Raw genomic sequence first — 11629 nt, 5'->3', positions numbered from 1 at the left:
CATATTCCAGACATCCCCCATTATTGTCTGGTCCTATCCTATGTACATTTACATATGAATATAACTTTCCGATACATCATCGAAACTCAAAATAATACAAAACAAATCAATGTAGCTCAAAATTAAAACAGAACTTCCCATCTTTCACCTCCACCAACAAACAGTTTTCAATAATATCGTTCATGAAGGATTCTTTGTCTTTTTGCAAGTACAAAAGCCCCACATCCCTTTGTATTGTTCTTTTTGCTATTTCCCATACACTTCCCACCCTTTTCTCATAATGTGCTATATTTGTCCTTATTTTCACAGCATGTCTTGCATGGCTTAGACACAAATTCAGAAAACTCACATTGCATCCTTCGCTTTTCCCATTCATTCCAAACAACCATAACTCCTTCCATTCCATACATTTCACTTTTTTGTCCTTCCAACATCTATACACCATGTCTTTCATTTTTGCAAAAAACTCCTTCAGTTTACTGCACTCATAAAATGTGTGCATACACTTTTCTACCTCTACTTTACATACCTCACATTCTTTCTTAATCGTTTTATCAAACATGCTAATTATTAAATTGTTATAGATCCTGTTATGTCTTAACATAAAATCAAAATTCTCGCATTCTGCACTATTCCCATTCACTCTAACGGTACGTCCACACAGCAGCTTTTCAAAAATCTTGAATATCTTGGAGCTTGTCGTGTCTGACAGCTTGGGGATTTTTTGCGAGCAATGCGACCAACAACCAATCACATGAATCTCCCGCCCCCGACATACAAAGCAAAAAAACCCGGGGATTTTATGCGAGCAATATATATATATATAAACTCCCCAAACAGGCGAAAACCTACCAGTTTCCCCCACTGTCTCTGCCACCTCCCTCCATGCCTGGTTCCTCCGGTTTGTATCCCGTTAATAGTTCTGGTCGTAAAGAACCAGGTGATTTGCTACCGTAATTTCTCGTTTGGAATATGAGGAAATGAACTGCGGTCTGGTTCTCCCTGCTTACACGCGGTTTGATTGGCTAGCGCTTCTACTGTCAGATTTGCATAAACGTGTTTGATTGGCTGGCGCTTCCAGCTCAGCTTCAAAAGTTGAACATTGCTCAACTTTTGAATCCTGGAAATCCTGGACATCCTGGAAATCTTCGCTTCGCTCCCCCACAATGCAGTTCGGCGAAAAGCGAGGCAAAGGGCCTAACGGCCCGTACACACTACAGGCGTCAGAAAAGCTTGAAGCTGGGCGTGTCCGAGGCTTGGCGCTTTCTCGCGCCCAAGGCGACCAACAACCAATCAGGAATCTCCCGCCCGCCCCCGGCATACAAAGCAAAAAAAAGCCCGGCTCTTCTTCACTATTGCCAAAATGGATGCCGGTTTTGTAGCAACGGTAGCGTTGGTTTATTCAATGTATCGCAGTAGGCCACGTAAAGTACGTCGCTGTTGGGTACATCCGATACTCAAAAAACGTCTGCAACGGGGGGAATACCACGTTCTTGTCCAAGAGCTCCGCCTGGATGGTGAACTGTTTCAGCAGTACTTCAGGATGAGCAAAGACGCATTCGACGAGTTGCTCGGAAAAGTCGGTCCACTGATTGCAAAGGCAGACACCCGTTTGCGTTTGTCAATCGGACCCGCCGAGCGACTCGCCATCTGCCTACGGTACGTTTTGTGTATTTCTACTTATTTAATATGACTCTGTATATAAAGAGAGAGAATGCATGCAATGGATGAATGAAGTCTGTGATTTAGTTCAGATGAATGACATTAATTAAGATAGCTAGGTAAACACAGTATTGCTCCCCTGTGTGTGTGTGTGTGTGTGTGTGTGTGTGTGTGTGTGTGTGTGTGTGTGTGTGTGTGTGTGTGTGTGTGTGTGTGTGTGTGTGTGTGTGTGTGTGTGTGTGTGTCTGTGATGTGTGTCTGCCTGTGGTGTAATTGTGTGTCTGTGATGTGTGTGTCTGTGTCTGCCTGTGGTGTAATTGTGTGTCTGTGATGTGTGTGTCTGTGTCTGCCTGTGGTGTAATTGTGTGTCTGTGATGTATGTCTGCCTGTGGTGTAATTGTATGTCTGTGATGTGTGTGTCTGTTTGTGGTGTAATTGTGTGTCTGCCTGTGGTGTAATTGTATGTGTGTGTCTGTGTCTGCCTGTGGTGTAATTGTGTGTCTGTGGTGTGTGTCTGCCTGTGGTGTAATTGTATGTCTGTGATGTGTGTGTCTGCCTGTGGTGTAATTGTATGTCTGTGATGTGTGTGTCTGCCTGTGGTGTAATTGTATGTCTGTGATGTGTGTGTCTGTGTCTGCCTGTGGTGTAATTGTGTGTCTGCCTGTGGTGTAATTGTATGTGTGTGTATGTGTCTGCCTGTGGTGTAATTGTATGTGTGTGTCTGTGTCTGCCTGTGGTGTAATTGTGTGTCTGTGTGTGTGTGTGTGTCTGTGTCTGCCTGTGGTGTAATTGTGTGTCTGTGGTGTGTGTCTGCCTGTGGTGTAATTGTATGTCTGTGATGTGTGTGTCTGTGTCTGCCTGTGGTGTAATTGTATGTCTGTGATGTGTGTGTCTGTCTGTGGTGTAATTGTATGTCTGTGATGTGTGTGTCTGTGTCTGCCTGTGGTGTAATTGTGTGCGTGTGTCTGTGTCTGCCTGTGGTGTAATTGTGTAATTTTTTTTTTAATCTTGTATATTACTTTTTTCTCAGGTACCTGGCAACCGGTGACTCGTACAGGACCATAGCATTCAGCTATCGGGTCGGGCATACAACAGTGGCTGTCATCGTCAAGGAGTGGCTGTCATCGTCAAGGAGGTTGCGGGTGCCATCTGGACCGCCCTGATGTGATGTGTGTCTGCCTCTGGTGTAATTGTATGTCTGTGATGTGTGTGTCTGTCTGTGGTGTAATTGTGTGTCTGCCTGTGGTGTAATTGTATGTGTGTGTCTGTGTCTGCCTGTGGTGTAATTGTGTGTCTGTGGTGTGTGTCTGCCTGTGGTGTAATTGTATGTCTGTGATGTGTGTGTCTGCCTGTGGTGTAATTGTATGTCTGTGATGTGTGTGTCTGCCTGTGGTGTAATTGTATGTCTGTGATGTGTGTGTCTGTGTCTGCCTGTGGTGTAATTGTGTGTCTGCCTGTGGTGTAATTGTATGTGTGTGTATGTGTCTGCCTGTGGTGTAATTGTATGTGTGTGTCTGTGTCTGCCTGTGGTGTAATTGTGTGTCTGTGGTGTGTGTGTGTGTGTGTGTGTGTGTGTGTGTGTGTGTGTGTGTGTGTCTGCCTGTGGTGTAATTGTGTGTCTGTGGTGTGTGTCTGCCTGTGGTGTAATTGTATGTCTGTGATGTGTGTGTCTGTGTCTGCCTGTGGTGTAATTGTATGTCTGTGATGTGTGTGTCTGTCTGTGGTGTAATTGTATGTCTGTGATGTGTGTGTCTGTGTCTGCCTGTGGTGTAATTGTGTGCGTGTGTCTGTGTCTGCCTGTGGTGTAATTGTGTAATTTTTTTTTTAATCTTGTATATTACTTTTTTCTCAGGTACCTGGCAACCGGTGACTCGTACAGGACCATAGCATTCAGCTATCGGGTCGGGCATACAACAGTGGCTGTCATCGTCAAGGAGGTTGCGGGTGCCATCTGGACCGCCCTGGTTGAGGAGACTATGCCGGTACCACAGACCGAGGACTGGAGAGCCATCGCTGCTGGGTTCCAGGAGCGCTGGAACTTTCCAAATTGCGTTGGTGCCATTGATGGGAAGCACGTGGTGATCCAGGCTCCGGCAAATTCTGGGTCCCTCTACTTCAACTACAAGTCCACCCACTCCTTGGTACTACTGGCTGTCGTGGATGCCCAGTACCTCTTCAGGGTAGTGGATGTCGGAGGTTTTGGAAGGAGCAGCGACGGTGGGAGCCTGCGGAATTCCGCTTTTGGAGAGAGCCTCCGAGATGGCAGTCTGCAGCTACCACCTGACACCGTCATCCCAGGAGCAGAGCGGCGGGGCCTTCTTCCCCATGTGTTGGTTGGGGATGAGGCTTTTCCGCTGCTGGACAACCTGCTGCGTCCGTTCCCTGGACGTCAGCTCACCCGTGAAAGGAGGCTGTTCAACTACCGCCTCAGCCGGGCCAGGTTGGTGGTTGAATGTGCGTTTGGCATCCTCTCATCTCAGTGGAGAATGTTCCGGCGTGTCATCACCACCAGCCCGGAGGTAGCAGAGTTGTGGGTGAAGGCCACCTGTGTGTTGCACAACTTCCTCCGCAGGAAGACAATAGGAAGGTCATCACGCGCACCTGTCGTCGCAGAGTCGAGTGATGAAGCTCCAACCCTGCGCGATGCACCTATGATGGGCTCCAACAACGCCACACGCCGATCCATCCAACTGCGGGAGACCTTCTGCTCCTATTTCAATGAGGAGGGTGTTGTGTCATGGCAGCATAACGTGGTGTAGGGTCACCATGGCTCCTCCAAACCAAAAGCTCTTTTAAGAGCTACCCATTTTCTTTAAAGAGCAAATGTTCCAAATGAGCCATTTTAAAATCAAACATTGCTAATAAACATGTTTCTTGAATTGATATTATTATATTATGATATGACTAACAACCTTTTTCTTTCAGCCCTGTTTTTACGGATAAACCACTCATAATTTCAACAGGTTTTCACTGAACAATTACAGAAGAAAGCACATTATATATACCGACATACATGAAGCTTCTGGTATGTTGCAACTGACAAACCACATGAACAAGTGAAGACACAGTATAGCCATAACATACTTGAAATAATGTTTTATTTGGTGAATTTGAGTGAAGTGTGTGTGATGAGTGAAGTGTGTGTGATGAGTGTAAAAAAATGTAATGTGGATCAGTACGTGTGAAAAAATTATAAAATTATAAATTGTCCTGCTGGTCCACGTCAAAAATGAGCTGGTGTACCCCGAGGCGGACTCTTGCCCTCTGTGCTATTGTCATCCTTCTCATGGTGGGCAAGAGGCTCTTGAAAAAGTGCAAGTCCTCGTCCTCCTCCAGCACTGGTGGGGTTGGCTGGGCAATTGGTCTGTAATTGCTGACAGCAGACAGCAGACTTCTTTCAAACGGGGAGATCTCCCTCCCCCTCCCTCGTGTTTTCCCCCGGACCTCAGCATTCTCCTCCATGCTGACTGCTGCTGGCTGGCTGGCTGGCTGGCTGGCTGGCGGACTGGCTGGCTGGCGGACTGGCTGGTGGACTGGCTGGCGGGCTGGCTGGCGGACTGGCTGGCGGACTGGCTGGCTGGCTGGCTGGCGGGCTGGCGGACTGGCTGGCGGACTGGCTGGCTGGCTCACTCGCTACCTGGCTCTCTTCCTCTTCCACCAGGGTGGATGGAGGCAGGGTCTGCCGGGGGACATTGCTGGACGTCTCACGGTCTACAATGAATGGGGTTAAAAACCCCATCACTGCCATGAAACGCCAGGGCCTGTACCCCCCTGCAGACCCTGCCCCGCTTCGTTTGGCCTCCTTTTCCACATGTTTTTCCTTGCGGAACCTGTCCCTCAGACTCTTCCACCTTTTCTTGCAGATGTTCTCTAATGAAATGAAATGAAATAATAAAGTTAATAAATAATAAAGTGAATTTCTTTAATTTATTAAATTATTCCTCCATTAATGAATGCTATTTTTATGCTACATTCCATGCTGGCTAAATATAATGTCTATGCTTGATAGCTGTGAATCAAATCAGGTTTTATTTATATAGCACATTTATAAACGATTGCTGTACATATAATAAAATTAGCCTACAGTCGAGACACTTTACAGCAAATACAACAACACAGATTGTTCAGAATATCAGTATGAGAAAAACGACACCCTCTGCATGTATTATATGTTATATATTATGCTTATACTTATATTATATATAATATTTTTTTTATTATTATATTAATATATATTATATGTTATGCTACATTACTAGCTGGCTAAATATACTGTCTATGCTTGATAGCTGTGCATGTATTATATGTTATGTTATATATTATGCTTATACTTATTATAATATTTTTTTATTATTATATTAATATATATGATATTGTAGTGCCGAGAGATATGGGAGTCGGAGGCGATGCATCGAAGGTGGTCACCACAATATGTTATTATGCTACATTACTAGCTGTCCGTTCAATGCTAAAACGAAGTAAACTGGATATAAACTCTCCAAACAGTTGAAAACCTACCAGTTTCACCAACTGTCTCTGCCACCTCCCGCCATGCCTGGTTCCTCCGGTTTAGGTCCCGGTAGGTGAACAGTGTACAGTCATATAAGACTGGGACATTTGCCACGGCAATTATTAATTTTTCCTCCATTTTCTGACATATGGAAAATAGTCAAGACCTGCATACACGCGGTTTGATTGGCTAGCGCTTGTACTGGCGGGAATTAAAAAACGGGATTTGATTGGCTGACGCCAGCTTCGAGCAAGCCTCGAGCCTCAAAAGTTGAACATTGTTGAACTTTTGACGCCGATAGACGCTCGCGAGGCTTGCAACGCCTTGCCATGCTACCCACAATGCAGTTCGGCGAATTTTGAAAATATCCTACGTCACCCCATTCAAATGAATGGGCGAAGCGTTGGAAGCCTTTGTTGACGCCTGTAGTGTGTACGGGCCGTTATAAGATATTCTAAAAAATAATATTTGAAAACATAAAAAAAATATCTTTTAAAATATTTTTTTTTTGTTACATTTTTAATTAGTTTTACCAAAATAACTTGATTTAATTGTATTTAAAATAACATTTTAAAATAAATAAATCCTTCGAATCTGCCTGTTCAGTTTCTGTTAGAATGTGAAGGGTTAAATGCAGTCTCTGCGAGTTCTCATTCATAACACTCCGTTCGATGTCTCACTATGGGATGCGCCTCATCGCGGAGCAAACAGAAGCATCAATCTCATTACGCCAATCCTGATTGGCCGGTGATACTTGACGTCAACGTCAGGGGAAATCACCCCCTATAAGTAGCCTGCGCCACGACGCATGCGTCATTCAAACACCTCTTCTCGCTTCAGAGCACATCTCGAACGGTAGCCGGGCTAGCTTAACAGTCCACAGACTGAACCCAATTAACTTTCGGTCGACGGGCGTTAGCCGGCTACCCGATTCTCTCACAGAAGAATATTATAGTCAACCTCGCCGTTCTTCCTCTGGAGTAAGGTAAGGTTTTGACTTCAAGTTAGCAACACACCAGTTGCTAACTTGTGTTTTTTCCCTCACTACCGACACCACGGTAGCGAGGACACTTTTTTCTTCTCTCTTCCACGGAGGAGAAAAGGATTACAGGAATATTACCATACCAGGTAATATCCTTGAGAGAAAAAGACCCACGCTGTCCTTTTCCCCCCGGATTAAAGACAGATCGGTAAACATTTTTTTCTCGAACGTACCTGTCATGAGCGGACCCTCTCCACGCCTCACGGCGAACGAGATGGATGCCTCTCCCCCTCACACCAGAGGAGTCAGGAACTCGGAGGCTCGGTGCTGCGGTTGCGGGTTGAAAGTGTCAGGCACAGACTCACACCAGATCTGTTCGTCCTGCCTCGGGCTGGAACACGCCCAGGAGGCCATCGACAACCCCGGCTCGTGCGGACATTGTGCCCGCCTCACCGTGAAGAGCCTCCACCGAAGGTTAGCGCAACAAGTTAACCTGTCGGGACGGGACCCCCTCATGTCCACTGATCCGCCGACCGGCAATCAAGACACGGGGACGTCTGCCGCAGAGATGGAGCCCCTCACTGCGGTCTGGGGCTCACCGACAGCGGCACCCGCAGAACCGGAATCCCGTGCCATATCGAGAGGCCGAGATCCGGTGGCGGCAAGAAACGCGGGAACGGGGCCCCACGCTATACCAAGCTGGGGCTCCCGACTGGACCTCACCATGGTTTCACCCGCGGAAGATGTCCTGGAGTTAGACTACATGGAGGACGAAGAGTACACCTCTGAGTTCCTCCTGTCTGACTCGGATGAGCAAGAAGACGACGTCTTCGTGTCACCAGCTCAGGCTGCAAAGCCGGGAGCGATGGCTGCTCTCTCGGCGATAGCACACCAGCTTCGCCCTGTCTCAGTATGGACCTACAAGCCGTGTGTCAGCGCGCTGCGGCCAGACTAGACAAGTTGGCCGAGAAAATCTCCGGTTCCGGCTGCAGCTCAGGCTCAGCCAACCCAGAATTTCGGCCAGCAGTCGAGGAAGAAGAAGCGAGCGGCGTGACAGCCCCTCCTTCTCCCCTCCGTGAATGTGTTCCCGCCGCCTCGAGAGATGCCTAAACGCCATCCTCAAGTCCGCACAAACACATGTCACACGTTGGTTGATTCCTCTGTCATTAAACATTTGCCGCTGACGCATCCAGGCCGAGGGCCGAGGGCGCAGCTCAGAAAAATGAATAGAAAATCAATAAACCAATTTTCTCCCCTTTTGAGAGCAGCAACAGCATCTCTCAAAAGGCGGATTATTGACGGGTCTGTGAAGGCACCACCGCCACGCGCAGTGCCGGCTGGAGCTGTAAGCGTGACATCTCAGCTGGCTCTAAGGACCATGCAGCAGGAGATACTCACGACACCCAAGCTGCCTCGAACTCTGCTCGGTTTAAAACACCGAAGACGCAGAGGTCGCAGCCCATCCCGAGTCCCCAGCCCAGGCTGGAGACGAGGGCAAGTTGGCCGAGAAAAACTCCGGTTCCGGTTGCAGCTCAGGCTCAGCCAACCTAGAATTTCGGCCAGCAGTCGAGGAAGAAGAAGCGAGCGGCGTGACAGCCCCTCCTTCTCCCCTCCGTGAATGTGTTCCCGCCGCCTCGAGAGATGCCTCAACGTCATCCTCAAGTCCGCATAAAACACATGTTACATCTTTCTGTCTGAATAAACCATTTTCCGCTGACGCATCCAGGCTCCGGCCAAGGGCGCAGCTCAAAAAGATGAAAAGAAAGACAATAAACAGTCCGTTAACCATAAATCCCCTTCTGAGAGCAGCTACGGCCTCTCTCAAAAGGCGGATAATAAACGGGTCTGTGAAGGCACCACCGCCACGCGCATGCGCAGTGCCGGTTGGGGCTTTAAGGGCACTACCGCCACGTGCGTACGCAGTGCCGGCTAGAGCTGTAAAGAACGGCCCGTTAAATCCTTCCACTTTCAAGAGCAGCTACGGCATCTCTCAAAGGACGGATTATTGACGGGTCCGTGAAGCCACCGCCACACACATGCGCAGTGCCGGCCGGGGCTTTAAGGGCACCACCGGCACGCGCAGGCGCAGTGCCGACTGGAGCCGTGAGGGCACCACCGGCACACACATGCGCAGTACCGGCTGGAGCTGAAAAGGCACCTCCGTCACGCACATGCGCAGTGCCGGTCGGAGCCATAAGAGTGACATCCCAGCTGGCTCTAAGGAGCATACAGCAGGAGATACTCACGATGTCTGCCTGGGCTTCTCAAAACAGTTATAATTTATCTGTTTTCACAAACCCAGTGAGAGTCAACCCACATTCTGGTGAGAAGAGTTCTCTCTCTCCCAGAAAGAAGGGTTTTATCTATAAAGCCCACCGAGCAGAGTCAGATTACGGAGGAGAATGTCCTCGTAAAGCACCCGCTCAACATGGGCCTCATAATAAAACTAAACCCCGAACGCCACGGCTTACGGAGAGTTTTGGTGATTATGAATTGCGTAGTGGCACTACACCCGACTTTTCCAGTGCGGGACGCGCCTACGGGTGCAGTCCTTTCACGGAAGGTGGTCACCACGGACGCAGGTCAGACGGGCTGACAGGGGACTTACGAAGGTCGCCCGGTGAGAGGTCTCTAGAACAGAGACTTCCAGCGGGCACGCGTAAATTACCCGGAGCTTTTAGCGGTGTTCCCCACCCAAAAATGCTTCCTGCCTTCTCTCAGAGGACTTCATGTCCCCATGAGGATAGACAACACGATATCGTGGATGAACCGCCAGGGGAGTTTGCGTTGTCTCCAGTCACACACACTGGCACACAAACTGATCCCTTGGAGCGGCAGACGTCTCCTCTCTCTGAGAACGACACAAGTACCGGGTGTTATGCACCTAGGGACAGAATTACTGTCAAAGGGTGCACCACTCTATGCAGACTGGACTCCTCATCCAAGGATCGAGAGTCCAGCCGCGTTAAGTCTGTTCGCAAGGGGAGAAAATGCTCAATGACAGCTGTTCTCTTTAATGCACGATTTAAACGCACCGTTAGGCGGGGACACACTCGTACACGATTAACCTCCGGGTCCTCTGTACGCGTTCCCACCCCTGGTTCTGTTACCCCCAACTCCGGCCAGAGTGAAAGAGCAACGCCACACACTTACTCTGATGTTTCCGCCCTAGCCCGCAATATACGGGCTGGCGGGGATATATCAGCTGTTGTGCGGGCAGCCATGGCAGCCCCCACCACGCAGGGACAGATTGTCTCAGGCGGGGAGGGCGATCCTTCACCCACGCCCAGAGCACGGGGCACTATGGGCCTGACCCGTGAGTGGTACAATCTGAATACAGTGGGACTCCCTCAGAAGGTGATAAACACTATTCAGAGTGCGAGAGCTTCCTCCACCAGGTCTCTTTACGACTGTAAGTGGAGGGTGTTTGAGGAGTGGTGCCTTCAAGAAGGACACATCTCTTTTCAATGTCCTGTCGGGGTGATTTTATCATTCCTACAGGACTTGATCGATAAACACAGAGTTTTTTCCACGATCAAGGTGTACCTGGCTGCTATTGCTGCATGCCATGTGGGCTTTGAGGGTAAGACGGCTAGCCAACATCCTTTGGTCTGCCGTTTTATGAAGGGAGCGCGCAGGCTCCTCCCTGTTTCCAGGTCGCTGGTGCCCTTATGGGACCTGGCAGTGGTTTTAAATGGGCTCAAAATGACCCCATTTGAACCCCTGGAGGGAGCTGACATGAAACATCTGTCACTCAAGACAGTGCTGTTACTGGCCCTGGCATCCGCCAAACGGGTCAGTGATATCCATGCACTGTCTGTACATCCCTCATGCACTCAGTTCGCCCCAGGGCAAACGAGAGTGTTGTTGAAACCCAACCCTGCCTTTACACCAAAGGTGGTCGGTTCGTGTACCCCGATTGACATTGAGGCATTTCCTCCGCCGCTGGTTTCCTCCGGGGAGCAGCAGCAGGATTTATTGTGTCCAGTCCGGGCTTTACACACATATATGGACAGATCAAAAGAGCTTCGTCTTAATGACCAACTCTTCGTGTCCTGGGCTAAACCTCACAAGGGTAAGCCTGTTACTAAGCAACGACTATCCCACTGGATCGTGGAGGCGATTGCTTTGGCCTATACGAGTCAGAATCTGCAAGCACCTTTGGGTCTGCGGGCTCACTCGACTCGGGGCCTGGCTACATCCTGGGCTTTGTTCAAGGGTGTTTCCATCCAGGATATCTGTGCGGCGGCAAGCTGGTCTTCGCCACTCACTTTTGTCCGCTTTTACAGACTGGACGTCTCCGCTCCAAGCGTGGCCCGAGCAGTGCTGGGCACCTTGTTGAGTCGGGACTCCACCTGTTAAATTCTGGTTGATCGGTGATCTTCGAGATAAGCTCGTCTGGCAATACGGGAGCTACAATATCCCATAGTGAGACATCGAACGGAGTGTTATGAATGAGAACTATAGGTTACTTA

The sequence above is a fragment of the Pseudochaenichthys georgianus genome, chromosome 19 (assembly GCF_902827115.2).
Source record: "Pseudochaenichthys georgianus chromosome 19, fPseGeo1.2, whole genome shotgun sequence".
Lineage (NCBI taxonomy): Eukaryota > Metazoa > Chordata > Actinopteri > Perciformes > Channichthyidae > Pseudochaenichthys > Pseudochaenichthys georgianus.
The sequence above is the reverse complement of the archived record's forward strand: the minus strand, read 5'-3'. Positions refer to the sequence as shown.